This window comes from Staurois parvus, unplaced genomic scaffold, assembly GCF_062004578.1.
Source record: "Staurois parvus isolate SC_StPar_1 unplaced genomic scaffold, SC_StPar_1.0 ptg000564l, whole genome shotgun sequence".
NCBI lineage: Eukaryota > Metazoa > Chordata > Amphibia > Anura > Ranidae > Staurois > Staurois parvus.
In genome coordinates this window covers 2,800,214-2,814,932 of record NW_028318360.1, presented here as the reverse complement: position 1 = coordinate 2,814,932, position 14,719 = coordinate 2,800,214, and positions in this window count along the sequence as shown.

The window sequence follows — 14,719 nt, the reverse complement described above, 5'->3', positions numbered from 1 at the left end:
TGCCGATGTCCCATGGTGGTCTATTGGAACGTGTCTGCAGACACAGCTGCTGCATTCCGTTATGACACGCAGGTGCAGGGTGGGTTCAGGGAGCGTCACTCAGGACGGCACCTCTGTCCGTGTAGCCGTATGTCCCAATAGACAACAATGGGATGTTGGCATGGGGATGCATGCAACACCTACATGGGGAACGCAGCTACTCGCCCCATGTAAGCAATGCCTTAGAATAGATGTGTATCAAAAGCTACTCTTCTGAAAAGCGATCCACATCTGGATCACTTTTTAGAAGCAATGGACAGCCGGCGATGAGTTGATGTGACGCCTCTCCACCGTCTGTTTTAAACATTTTTTTTGGAAACACTCCACAACCATGACATTGCGGGGCATTTGCAGCACATATTATACAAAAACCTTTTTTGTGTCAGTCAATGTAGGAAAAACCAAAATTAAAGTCCAAAAAAATTAATCCTCCGTGTCCAACTTCAACATTCCCATAAATCCAGATAAGGTGGGTTCCTCAAACAAATGGAAAAAACTAAATAGTACATTACCTTCAATATCAACTGGTATATAAATGAAGAAAATATAGATGCCGCGCTCTATCAAGACCTATTACCTGTATATAGTATACAAAATGTATTTGCATTAAATCTCTAATAGCTGCATGATCTCTTATGTGTAACCATACATGATTGTAATGCCAATCAATACCCAAACATGTGTTGATGATAATGAATAAATGAATTTGAAAAATATATAACAAAGTTGGTGATGAAAAAAAAAAATTAAAGTCTGTGCAAAATTATTCAAATTTGTGTCCTTCGATGATTAAATAAATAATCCAATTAATAAATAAATATCAAAAATAAAAATTGGAAAATAAAAGGTAAAAATTCAATGAATTGTGTGCAAAAACGCAAAACAAACTTGGTGCAGAGTTCAGCAGGGATGAAATATCTGTGTGCTCTCCTTCCAATCAGCCTGAGGTGATGCAGGTGGCGATCGCAGATAGAGTGTAGTACTACATCCCCCAGACGAAGCCACGAATCCCTGTGGAGATACGCGTTGGGGAGGGGCAGTGACATCACCACGCATCCTTACACGGCGAGCACTGGTAGTGTATGGGAGCACACCCGAGCGACTGGTCTTCACCGCTTTAAGCGGCTATTATACAAAGTGCAGATTGTTTTTAATCAATGTGAGTGCATATTGAGCGCATATTAAAGTGTTTATTTTTATCAATGATAAAGCGCTATGCACTTTCCTCTATTTACATGATCCGTATGAGGAATACTTAAAGGGCTGGATCAAGGAAAGATCTGAGGAGGGAGAGATCCATATGACCATTCAGGCTTACATAGTAGCCCTCTATCTGCAACCTTCACCTGCATCACCTCAGGCTGATTGGAAGGAGAGCACACAGATATTTCATCCCTGCTGAGCTCTGCACCAAGTTTGTTTTGCGTTTTTGCACAAAATTCATTGAATTTTTACCTTTTTATTTTCCATATTTTTCAATTTTTATTTTTGATATTTATTTATTAATTGGATTATTTATTTAATCATCGAAGGACACAAATTTGAATAATTTTGCACAGACTTTTATTTTTATTTTTTTTTTATCACCAATTGTGATATATATTTTTTCATTTATTCATTATTATCAACACATGTTTGGGTATTGATTGGCATTACAATCATGTATGGTTACACATAAGAGATCATGCAGCTATTAGAGATTTAATGCAAATACAGTTTTTATACTATATACAGGTAATAGGTCTTGATAGAGCGCGGCATCTATATTTTCTTCATTTGTATGCACTGATAACTCACATTTATGAGGGTGAGCGAGATAGCCTGCGATCTTATTGATAGAAGCCGTTTATTATACACCTTATTGGCTCACAAGTAATATTTTTTTATATTCAATTTTTTTTATATTCAGTTATTTTTTTTATAATCAACGTATATACTTTATCAAACAATAAGTATATACTTAACAAAATCTGTGCAAAATAAATCAAAACAAGATTCAAATCGTGGGCAACACGTGAATCGTGAAATCACTCTGTATACACTATAAATATATATAAATGTGAACAATCAGTGTACATTCAGAAACCTAAAATAGATCAAATTATATGAATTGTGAACACTCCGTGAACACTTCTCTAAAGCTGAAATGCATACAATTACCCTCATTAGAGTAATAGCAAGCCTTTACAGAGTACACCCTGGACTCTCACTCCAATGTTGTTGTCACTCCCTGGACTCTCACTCCAGAATGTTACAGATGGGGTTCCAATCTTTAGGTAAACATCTTAGAACTCCATCATCCTCATAAAATAGAAAAAGAAGCCCATGTAGTGTAGTATAGAACATTTATTAGTAGTGCTTACATTTGGGGATCTCATTAGACAGCAGTATGTTCCCATGACATGGCCTGAGCAGCTTCCTGGAACGTTTGTATTGCTTTTTCCAATAGTAAAGATGGCCGCTCCGCCACTTCCGGTTTGCGTATTACATAAGACGTCACATCCACTGACGCATTTTGTCACTTCCGGGCTTCTCAAATTTACACTCCCAGAAGTTGGAGTTGACACGGTTGGTAATATTGATGACTGCACATAAGGCCAATGAAAGACAACCCGAGCAATTGGTTCAAGGATGGATGGAAGGGGACCCCCCCAGTCAAAAGTATCAGTGGCTGCCAGACAGATGGAACCGTCATTCCACAATAAGGAGCAGCTGCAACTTCTGGGAGTGTGTGTAAATCTGAGAAGCCCGGAAGTGACGAAACGCGTCAGTGGACGTGACGTCTGACATAATACGCAAGTGGTGGAGCGGCCATCTTTACTATTGGAAAAAGCTATACAAACGTTCCAGGAAGCTGCTCAGGCTATGTCATAGGAATATACTGCTGTCTAATGAGATCCCCAAATATAAGCACTACTAATAAATGTTCTATACTTGCTATACTACACCACATGGGCTCCTTTTCTATTTTATGAGGATGATGGAGTTCTAAGATGTTTACCTAAAGATTGGAACCCCATCTGTAACATTCTGGAGTGAGAGTCCAGGGAGTGACTACAACACTGGAGTGAGAGTCCAGGGTGTACTCTGTAAAGGCTTGCTATTACTCTAATGAGGGTAATTGTATGCATTTCAGCTTTAGAGAAGTGTTCACGGAGTGTTCACAATTTATATAGTTTGATCTATTTTATTTATTTTCGGTTTCTGAGTGTACACTGATTGTTCACATTTTTATATATATATATATTTATAGTGTACACAAAGTGATTTCACGATTCACGTGTTGCCCACGATTTGAATCTTGTTTTGATTTATTTTGCACATATTTGGTTAAGTATATACTTATTGTTTGATAAAGTATATACCCGTTGATATTGAAGGTAATGCACTATTTAGTTTTTTCCATTTGTTTGAGGAACCCACCTTATCTGGATTTATGGGAATGTTGAAGTTGGACACGGAGGATTAATTTATTTGGACTTTAATTTTGGATTTTCATAAACTGACTGACACAAAAAAGGTTTTTGTATAATATATTTACAAGTGTGAAAGTGTGACTTTTTTGGACTCTTTCAGATTTTACACAGGGTATTTTTTGTGCAATATTTATTTTAATTTTGAATACCGAATTTATCATTTGCAGCACATCCCGATTTGACCGATCGCTACATGTTCGGGTGCAAAGCATTGTAACTACAGCTTGTGAACACACCCACCCACTGACATTTGCAGCATTTAGGGGGTGCTAAAAATGCAGCTCAAGCATATATGCATTATTGTCTATGGGGCCCATTCACATGAATGCACCACTCTTCTGTGCGACTGAAATAAAATGCGGGTGGGATTTGTCCATTTATTTTGTTATCGCCACAAGTGAATGAAAATTGCACATTTCTTGTTGTCCCTAGAACTGGAATAGAGAGGAAATCTTCCAGTCTAATGACAACCAGGGATTCCCTTACCTTGGAGGGATTCCTTTACCTTGGAGGGATTTCCTCCCACTTCCGGTTTTGCATTGCACATGGTTTAGCGGTGTATGTGGCACGTCCCTATTTGTCCTGATGGAATACATTCGGTGGGCTCACCTCCTGCTGCTCAATACATGTTGGGTAGTTTTTGCAGCAGGCGCGAAGCGTCACAGCTGTGGCATGTAAACACCCTCGTCCACTGCAATTTGCTGCTTAAGGCTAGGTTCACACCTATGCAGATTGCGTTTGCGCCGTTTCTGCATTGTGTTTTTGCACCTGCATTTTTGACACGTTTTGCTTTTTTTCATTTTTTTTATTTTTCTTGTTGCTAGGCAGATTTAAAACATAAAAAAACTGCAAAAACACACTACATGCTTTTCTGCAGCGTTTCCATTGCAGGTTATAGAACCAAAAATGCAACTTTTTGCACTAAAAAAGGTTTGTGACGCTTTTCAAAAAAACTCACTGTGTGAAAACCGCAGAGATGTGAACTTGTCCCATAGGAAATCATGTTAAATGGACTGCTGCATGTTTCTGCAAAACACTACGGAAAACGCTTAGGTGTGAACCTGGGGTAAAGGGTGGGGGTGCTAAAACTGCTGCTCAACTGTGCATTTTTACCTCCTACCCACTCCCCCAACCACTTGTGTAAATGAGGCCTTGTAGTGCTCATAGACACAGCCACAAGGGGACTGTACCGACCTGTACAATCTGTCATACTTCAGCCATCGCACAACAATACACAACGTGTGACTTGGGTCCTTTCATATGGGAATTCCAATCAGGTCCACCTGATCTGGAGGTCGATGGAGCTGTATGGACAGGCGGTGTAGACAGACTTGTGTTTGTTAGGCCCTGCTGGGTCTGATCCGTTCCAGTGGAAAAAAAAAAACCCTGAAAAAGAGCTGTGTCCTTTTTCGTTGTATCTAATCGGAGATAGTTGTATGCAAACGGGTTTATGCCCAGCCGCCCATAGATCTCAGTGTGGTCTCCCTGTGTCTAGACATGTGGGGTTTCGTTTAGTTATGATTCATTTTTCAGACAAAAACTCCATTTTCAGAGATTCAGATGTATACAAATCTCTGAATGGACGTAGTAACAAATGTCAACGAATCTGAAAAAAATAACAAATGATCAGCGGGGGATCTGCTCACAGATCCTCTTGCTGATCGGAACTGGCTCCACTCCAGGTGAAAGGAGCCTTAGATAAAAGTGCAGGTGTGACTTTTGTCAGTTTATTTTGTTGTTGCTAATTGTAAAAAAAATTTTTGGGTTGTCCCAAGGACAGGAATAGAAGGGAAATCTTTCGTTGGGGACAATGGTCCTGGTGACAACCAGGGATTTCATTTCCTGTTTTGGCAATGGAAGCGGACATGAAGTAAATCTACCCACTGAGACACTTCATTCACTCCCATCTACCAAATCTACCCACTGAGACACTTCATTCACTTCATTCACTCCCATCTACCAAATCTACCCACTGAGACACTTCATTCACTCCCATATATGTCAATGGGAGTGAATGAAAACGAATTAAGGTCCCACGCACAGTGTACACCCCCCTTCCAGCCATGTGTGGGTGTACTTAATTTGTTTTAATTCATTTCTATCGATGTCTATGGGGCCAAAATACACCGGAACCTATATCCAAGTCACATGGAGGCGCATCCATGACCTCCATAAAAAGTCCCCACTACACACAGGGTGATCACATCTCATGCTACAATCATACATAAAATTACACAAAAATGTAGTCCTAGTTGGAGCGCCTTTTTTTTTTTTTTTTTTTTTTTTTTCTGCCCCTAGAAGCAAATACTTTTATCCTATGTGTCCATGCACACTATTGTACATTCGAAACGTTTTTCAAGCTTCAGCTTCTAGGAGCAGAAAAAAAAACGCTTTTTTCTTTTGCATTTTTGGAAGAGATTTGCTGGCAGAAAAAAATGCTGAAGCTAAAAAGCCCTGAAGGGCCTAGTATAATTTGGGGGATGCACGCTGTTTTTTTTTTTTTTTTTTTCTTAAATTTGAATAGCTGGCAATTTTTTTTTTCGTTTGGTTTCAACTGTTCCCCTGTTGAGGCATCGGTTGTCAAGGACATGACAACCAGCTTGCCTGCCCGCTTCTTAACCTGCTAAACGCCAGCAAAATGTTGGAAATAAAACACTCATATTATGCTTTTTTTATACAGCGTTTTTTTCAGCTTTGTTTTTCTGCTTCTAGCATGCATGGAGCCTTAATTCTTTCTTTTTTTTTTTCTTTTTTTTTTGTTGGTTGGTAAAGAAAAAGGTGAAGAGCCACAGAACAATTCCATTGAGCAAGGCAACAGTGTAAGGTAATTGTACAGGAACCAGGATAATCCAACCTAATATAATAGTGTCATTCACCTAATGTGTATTACGTATTGAATAACTGCCTGTAGATGAAGGCCCTGTGTTAGGTATCATAAACTGGTTCTGCTATGGGGAGAACAAAAAAATGTTAATTTTAAGGAACAATACTTGCAACACAGGACAATAAGTAGGGAAGGGGAAAAAAAAGAAAGAGGGGGTGGTAGACGGTGGCACCCTGGTCTTCTAGCTAGGAGATCTTTGTACACCATGGAATATTGGAAATGAGTCCAGTAGAACCTTGTCTTTTGAAGGCATTCACCTTGTTGGCGCGTGGTCATAGTGAAGGCCTTGCGGTGGGTCATTTTCAGAGCAGCCTTAGCCGGCGCCATGTTGGAAGCTGTTGGTGTTGTCCCTGTTGATGGGATTGGAGCAAAGTAAGCCTGCAGGACCATGAGGAAGGTTAAAGAGGATCACACTGTCTGTCCGAGGTGAACATGGGTGGGTGACCCAGTCATGTGGGATGTTAAGAACGGCCCAGGTAGTGCAGAACCCTGTTCAGGTGTGACCATTCTCCTCCATAGCTGGACACAGGTCCCCCCCCCCACACACACACACTCTATTTAAAGTGATTGTAAAGGTTCCATTTTTTTTTTAAATAAAAATTTTATACTTACCTGCTGTGTGTAATGGTTTTTGACAGAGCAGTCCTGGTCCTCCTCTTCTGGGGTCCCCTGCTGCCACTCCTGGCTTCCCCCCCCCCCCCCAGTATCCCCATAGCAAGCCACTTGCTATGGAGGCACTCATGCGGACTTGAACCTGAGATACTGTGTGGGTCCATTTACACACACAGTGCTCCTCGGCTTCACCCCCCTCACTATCTTGTCACTGGATTTAACTACAGCAGTCCAGTGAGGAGGGGGAGAGCAGTGTCAGATTGAGAATCGGACTCAGGTAAGTATTTGGCTGGGGAGGGAGCTGCACATAAAAGGTTTTTTACCTTAATGCAGAGAATGCATTAAGGTAAAGAACCTTAAGCCTTTACAATCACTTTAAAGTAGAACTTATTTTTTTTATTTTGGAGAGAGTAATAAAAAAGGGAGGGTTATAAATTGAGTGCAAATCCCTCCAAAGTGAGGGAATCCCTGGTTGTCACCAGAACTAGTGGAAGATTTTCCCTCTACTCCTGTTCTGGGGACAACCCAAAATTTTGAGTTTCCTTCACTTCTGGCAATTACAAATTAAACTCATACAGGATAAAAATTACAAGATTTCTTTCCTATGGGCCCCAATCACACCAGTGCATCGCACTGCTGTGCAAATTGGATAAGGGTGCAAATGTAACATAATGGGTTTTGGCCCCATTGACTTCAATGAGAGTGAATAAAAAAAATTAAGATCACATGGACATGGCTGCACAACATTCCCTGCCCTGATGGTCCACAACTCGCATTCATACATACACATACTAGGGCCAATTTGGACAGGAGCCAATTAACCTACCCGCATGTCTTTTGGAGGGTGGGAGGAAACCCACACAGGCACAGGGAGCACATGCAAGAAAGGTAGTGTGCAGGTAGTGCCGTAGTTTGGATTCAAACCAATGACCATAGTGCTGCTAGGCGGAAGTGCTAACCATGTGCCCCAGCCCTTAATTCACGGTACATTGTTGTATGACGGCTGAAGTGCGACAGTCGCTCATGTGTGGAAAGGAAACCCAACCCATGAAATGCATATGAAAATGCAGACACACAAGTATGAACCCAGCTGTACTGAGAGGTAAATGTGGGCTGCCATTTCTGACTTCAGTACTTTCCCATTCAGTAACCTGGAAGAAGTTCTCAGATCAGGAAGGTCAGACTCCCAGCTCTGCATACCTGTTCCAGGTCAGTGATTTATAAAATATAAAGACATTGGATCAACATGATAGCTGGGGAATATTATTTCCAACGTTTTTCATTATTGGCCCCCTCAAGGGCTAAAATATGTTTTTGTGCTGCAGTACGTTGGCAGTAACGTGTGTGACCTCAACACACACATTAAGGTCTCATTCCACCTTTCTGATCATATTTCATGATACACCCATATTTAGAATGTATCGTAAAACCCCTGGGGTAGGGAGTTCCCTAGGATGGGAGAAGCTATGGAGAAGTCCTGGAGGCCAGCATGGGAGGAGGTGACACAGGAACTAGAGAGCAGAAGGTCTTGGGAGGATCAAGTAAATAGAGTTTTTTTTTTTTGAGGAGGGGGTGGTCAACTGTGTCAAAGGCAGCGGAGAGGTCCAAGAGTAAGAGTATGGAATAGTGACCATTGGGTTTAGCGGTCAGCAAGTCGTTTGTGAGTTTTAGGAGAGCAGTTTTTGTGGAGTGTTAAGGGTGAAATCCAGACTGAAGGGGATCGAGAAGGTTATTCTCAATAAGGTAGCAGCTCAGCCGGTTGAAGACTATAGATGTTCAAGGCGTTTGGAGGCAAAAGGGCGTAAGGAGATGGGTCTTAGGTTGTAAAGATTGGCGGGGTCCAGTGAGGCAATTTTAAGTATGGGGGTGATTAGCACATATTTTAGAAGGTTGGGAAAGATGCCAGTAGAAAGGGAGAGATTGAAGATATGAGTTAAAGAATGAAGGATACAGCCAGAGGGTGACTGTAGTATTTGCGAGGGAACAGGGTCCAGGGGACTGTTGGTTAGGTGGGCTTTAGAAAAAAAAGTTTACCAACCTTCTCTATAGTAGCTGGGTTAAACAAGGGAATATTGTGCAGGTAGACAAGGAGTGTGGGGTGAGGGAGATATCTGTACAGTGGAGATCTCGTCACGAATTGTATCAATCTTATTTTTGAAGTGGTTAGCGATCTCCTGGGCAATGAGTGAGTTAGTGGGTGGAGGTAGAGAAGGACGAAGTAGAGAGTTAAAGGTAGAAAAGAGTTGACGGGGATTGCGTGAGAGGGTGTTAATGAGAGTGATAAAATAGGTTTGTTTGGCAATGTGGAGACAAGAATTGTATTTTTGAAGGGCAGATTTATATTGGTCGAAGTCTTGCTGGGTCTTAGTCTTACGCCATAAACACTCCACAGCACGGCTACATTTTTTGAGACAATCTGTTGCCGAAAAAAGAAGAGAGGGGCTAAGATAGCAAAGGCTTCTACAGATAACTGGTAGTTGGAAGACGAGGAGGAAGCCAAGGAGAGAGTGAAGGTAATAAGGGAGTGATCAGAGAGAGGAAAAGGAAAGTTGGTGAGGTTGCAAGGAGTGCATAGGTAAGAGAATACAAGGTCGAGGCAGTTACGATTAGAGTGACTAGAAGCACGTTCCTCCCACTAACCCCCAACGACGGGGCGCTGTTCCTCCCACTAACCCCCAACGACGGGGCGCTGTTCCTCCCACTAACCCCCAACGACGGGGCGCTGTTCCTCCCACTAACCCCCAACGACGGGGCGCTGTTCCTCCCACTAACCCCCAACGACGGGGCGCTGTTCCTCCCACCGATACCAGAAATGGAGAACTATTTACCCCACTAGCACCAAGGATGGGGCACTGTTCCTCCCACTGACCACCAAGCCTAGGGTATTGTTTATTCCCACTGATGCCAGGGCATTTTCTACTCCCACTGGCCACAATCCAGCCCCCCTAAAGTTTGAAGGGTAGTAAACTGGCCCTTCGTTTCAGAAGTCTGGAGACTCCTGTTCTATAGTACAGTTCACACCATTGTGTTGCAATGATTGGAGGAGGGGTGGATGAATGTCACATTCTCCCCTCCAATCACAGAACATCTTGCATCCACTGAAAAGAATGCAAGATGGTTTCAGAATGTGCAAGCTGCAGAGAAAGTGACTGACTGTTATCGGTCTACTTCAAATTTCAGCAGCAGACATTCAGTGGGAATGAAAGTCAGAGCATTACACAACACAGCAGCAACCACATATTGTACTTTTACAGTGCAAATGGTCAAAAAATAGTTTTTGGACGAAGTTCAGGAATAAATGACTGGCGATACCAGTTAAATTGCACATTATTGTTATCTGCAGCCTTGATGGCCGCAACGTTATAGATCTGCACCACATCCCTTCCTTGTTTCCAGCAGGACCTGTTTTGAAGCCATAAAATCACTCCCAATAATACATTAGCAGTGTGTGAGAGTTGACAGAGCAGTACCAGGGAGGTTACTCACTTTTGTTAGTAGGTGTAAGAACTTTAAAAGCAGGTTGAGGCATGTCTCTGAGCGGCTTAATCCTGTGACACGCTGTAGCATGTTGATGTAGGGAGTATCCTATTGTGTTTGGGGATCACGGAATGATTTCCTGGGGAGAGAAAAGTTTACTGATTTTTTTATTTTTTTTTTTTATAAGGGTGTTTTTTGTGGATCAACTGAAGCGCACATGCACATGGGCAGTTTGGTCCATACAGTGTCAAAATGGGTGTTTTGGGGTGCCCAGGAGGCAATGGTGCAACATACAACCTGCTTCCAGCAGAATGTCTAAAATCAATGGCAGGCTGATAGGCAACTGTATGTAGCTGGATTACTGTCTGAGTTGCACTTGGTGTACGGGGGCCGTATGTCTACAGGGGCGTATGCCTTGAATGCAAAAGGTCTGCGTTTGGGGTGTACATCCCTGTACACATATAGCCCTGTATGTGAGTACCACTCAGAACAGTATCCAGCCATGCACAGCAGTCGCATATTTCAGACTGGCATTGATTTTGATGGCGTCTATCAGATTTGGTTGGCATCTAGCAGCAGGCTGTACACGGCATCTGTGCCTCTTGAATGCCCAGTTTTTACACTGTATGGCCAAATACCCATGTGCATGAAGCCTTGGGTCAGACAGGTGAGCAGTTTTTACTGTCCCCCGGCCATCCACCCAACCTGTAAAACAACAACCGAGATGGAGCTGTCTATTTTCCAAGGCCATGACACTTTGCTTCGCCACTGCGTCATTTTTAACTTGGGGTGCAGAGTTTGACAAGTGGCACCGCATATCACACTTGCCCGTTGAGTTCAATGGAGCCGCAACGCAACCACGTGCATAGCACACAATAGTGGCGCAGTATTGCGGCTTTATAGGACTAAATCAGGTGGTGAGGAGACCTTATAACGCCTCCTCACCGCCTGTCAAATGTCCTCTGAAGTGTTTCGAACACATGCACTCCAACACAAAAGTGTAGGCGCCCTTAGGGATCTGAGAGATGAAAAGTGTCATGTTTTTGCCTGTTGGCTGAACATGATGTACCCCATTAACCTGGCAATGGAAATTTCTATGTTCCTCAATCTTGTCTACCAGTGGCAAAAAAAAAAATAAAGTTGGTCTTGCTACAGTAAATAATAACATGGAATTGCATTTTAACTGTTAAAGTGGACCTGTTCTTTAATGCTAAAAGTTTTGCTTGGATGGTCAAATAAAGAGTAATAGAACTGCTGAAATACCTTCCCTGAAGAAAATGCTGCTTCATGCTCCCTTTAGTGCTGACCATAGATATGAACTCTTCTGAAAGGGAAGGTCAGAGTTCAGATTGGCTAATCCTCTATTCATTGGAGATCATGTAATCGAAAACCTAGGCAAGCCCTTCCCAAATAGGGCCTTTTCCAGACATTGCTAGGGCTTCCTTGAGCTATGAACCATTTGCTTCTCAGATAAGTTACCAATGACACCTATCCTTTTTTTTTTTTTTTGTTATCTGTGAGAGGGGATTCTTCCTACTGTCCACCAGGCTCATGTACAGTGAGCTATAGATATAATAATTATTGGCAGGGGTTCCGTAAGACCAAAAAGTTATTGTAAGGCTGGCCATACATTATACAATTTTCTTGAGAATTTTGCTTTAGATTTACCAAAAACCATGTAATATGAGGTCAAACCTAAACAACACTTTCAATTGTATCCAACTAGGCAGGCCCTTGCACTACATAGTGGAAGGTAAATCTAAAGGAAATTGGGCAGAAATTGGACAGAAAATTGTATAGTGTATGGCCAGCCTAAGGGTTCATGTATGTTAAAAAGTTTGATAAAAGCTGCCCTTCTTTTTTTTTTTTTTAGCCATATGATTTCTGCTGAAGGGTTTAGCCAGTCTTGACTCTGATCTTCTTCCCCTTTGGCGGGATTGATGCTACAAATTGCCTGGTCTGTACTAAAGAGAGCCCAGAGCAGTTCTGTGTCCAGAAAAGCTATTTAAGATGTTCTATTACTATTTTTCCACCTCAGCAAGACCTTGTTAAAATCTGAGTATAGGTGCTGAGAGGTATTTGATAAAGGAGATAACCCTTTAATTAGGAAATATTTCTATGAGGCCTTAGTCAGCAAAGCAAAGAGCAGCAATGACCGAATAAGATAAGGGCTCGTACACATGGGGGTGGCCAGGGGGGTAAAAGCAGACGGTTGAGCTGGGTTTTTGTAGCCATCGCTAACCCCTCAAACCCTCCCCAGACATCCCACCTAAACAAGGGCATAGTAGCCACTGAGTGTTGTACCTATGTCCTGGCCTCAGCATAATGACATGTCTGATTCGGAGGGCCATATCACAGCCGAGCATGATCCATTTGCCCTCATGGACACGGGACCCTTTGATAACGCTGGTAACATTAGCTGTGTAAAGTCACGTTAACTTGAGTTTTTCAGCTTTTTTTTGCGTTAGCGTTTAGCGGCGTATTTCCGCATTTGCGTCTTTTAGTGTTTTTTTTTGGTCCAAAAATTCTGGTTTGTGGTGTTTTTCAGCGTTTTGACAGCTAAAAAACTCCTCCAGAAATCCACTAGTTCTGGGTTTTTTTCCAGCCAAAAAATGTTGATTACAGTCTGTGTGCATGGACATATAGGATAACATGCTGGGGGGAGTTTACTGGCTGTAGAAAAAAACGCCAAAAACAGCCGCTGTAAAAAAGTCAAATGTGCATGAGGACTTCAAGTGAGCGGGCCCGAGCAAATGCATTTGGACAGTTTCTGTGGGTGTTTTATTTTCTACAAAATTTTCTTTTACTCCCTTTTTGTCTTTTCCTTTTCTTTTATTTTTCTTTCCTTTTTCCATTTCCTTTCATTGTCCTTTTCTTCTGCTTACACTATGCATGCAATATGCCTCCCCACTACCTGTGAGGCTGGATTTACTCCTAGGTGTACTGAGATTACATGCAAAATCGTGCCGCATTTATGCACATTTTTTTGTTCCTTGCGCTACATGCATAGAGTGGTGCTTTTGTGATTAATAAATTGAGCAGTTCCTGACTCCCGTATATGATCATGACGCAGTGCCTCCAGCCGTTACGGCAAATAATTTAATTAACAATTTTAAATAATATAGACACCTGAATGAAAAATATCACCACACTGTAATTTTTCTTGAGTTCTTTTACCAATGTGATCTCTTTACCAAATATAGAAATATCGCCAATTTGATTAATAAGTAATTTATGTATATGTTAATACAAACTAGTATACTGGTGATGATTATTTCCTATGAACAATATGAACAATCAAAGAATAACCCACAATGAATTTCAGTTAAGTCAATCACAAAATATATATTATAACAGAGTAAAGTAACAAAACCTTGATCTCTCAGTAATTAGCAAATATCAATTGTTAGAATTCAGTATATAATTTCCAATTCCTGCGGCCGAAGAGAATTAGGAAAATATTCCTGATAATAATACACACTGATACACTTCAAATATGTCCTAAGAGGAATACATGTACAGCACACCAATTTAGAGAGAAAAAGAAAAAAACTTGTCTACAATCAATCCAACCCAATACAGTAATTTAGCAACCATTCTCCCTATACACCATCCAATCTTGAGGGTTCAATGAGATCCATACAATTATGTAGTAATTAACAGTATATATATACAGTCAGGTCCATAAATATTGGGACATCAACACAATTCTAACATTTTTGGCTCTATACACCACCACAATGGATTTCACTTGCTGAAGACAAAACTGAAGGGAAAATGCCCCAAGAACAAGCAGGAACTGAAGACAGTTGCAGTAGAGGCCTGGCTGAGCATCACCAGGGATGAAACCCAGCGTCTGGTGATGTCTATGCGTTCCAGACTTCAGGCTGTAATTGACTGCAAAGGATTTACAACCAAGTATTAAAAAGTGAAAGTTTGATTTATGCTTATTATTCTGTCCCATTACTTTTGGTCCCTTAACAAGTGGGAGGCATATATGCAAACTGTTTTAATTCCTACACCGTTCACCTGATTTGGATGTAAATACCGTCAAATTAAAGCTGACAGTCTGCAGTTAAAGCACATCTTGTTCAATTCATTTCAAATCCATTGTGGTGGTGTATAGAGCCAAAAATGTTAGAATTGTGTCGATGTCCCAATATTTATGGACCTGACTGTATATCACTATGCACGATTACAGGACAATAAAATATTAGTAAAGTTCTAGTAT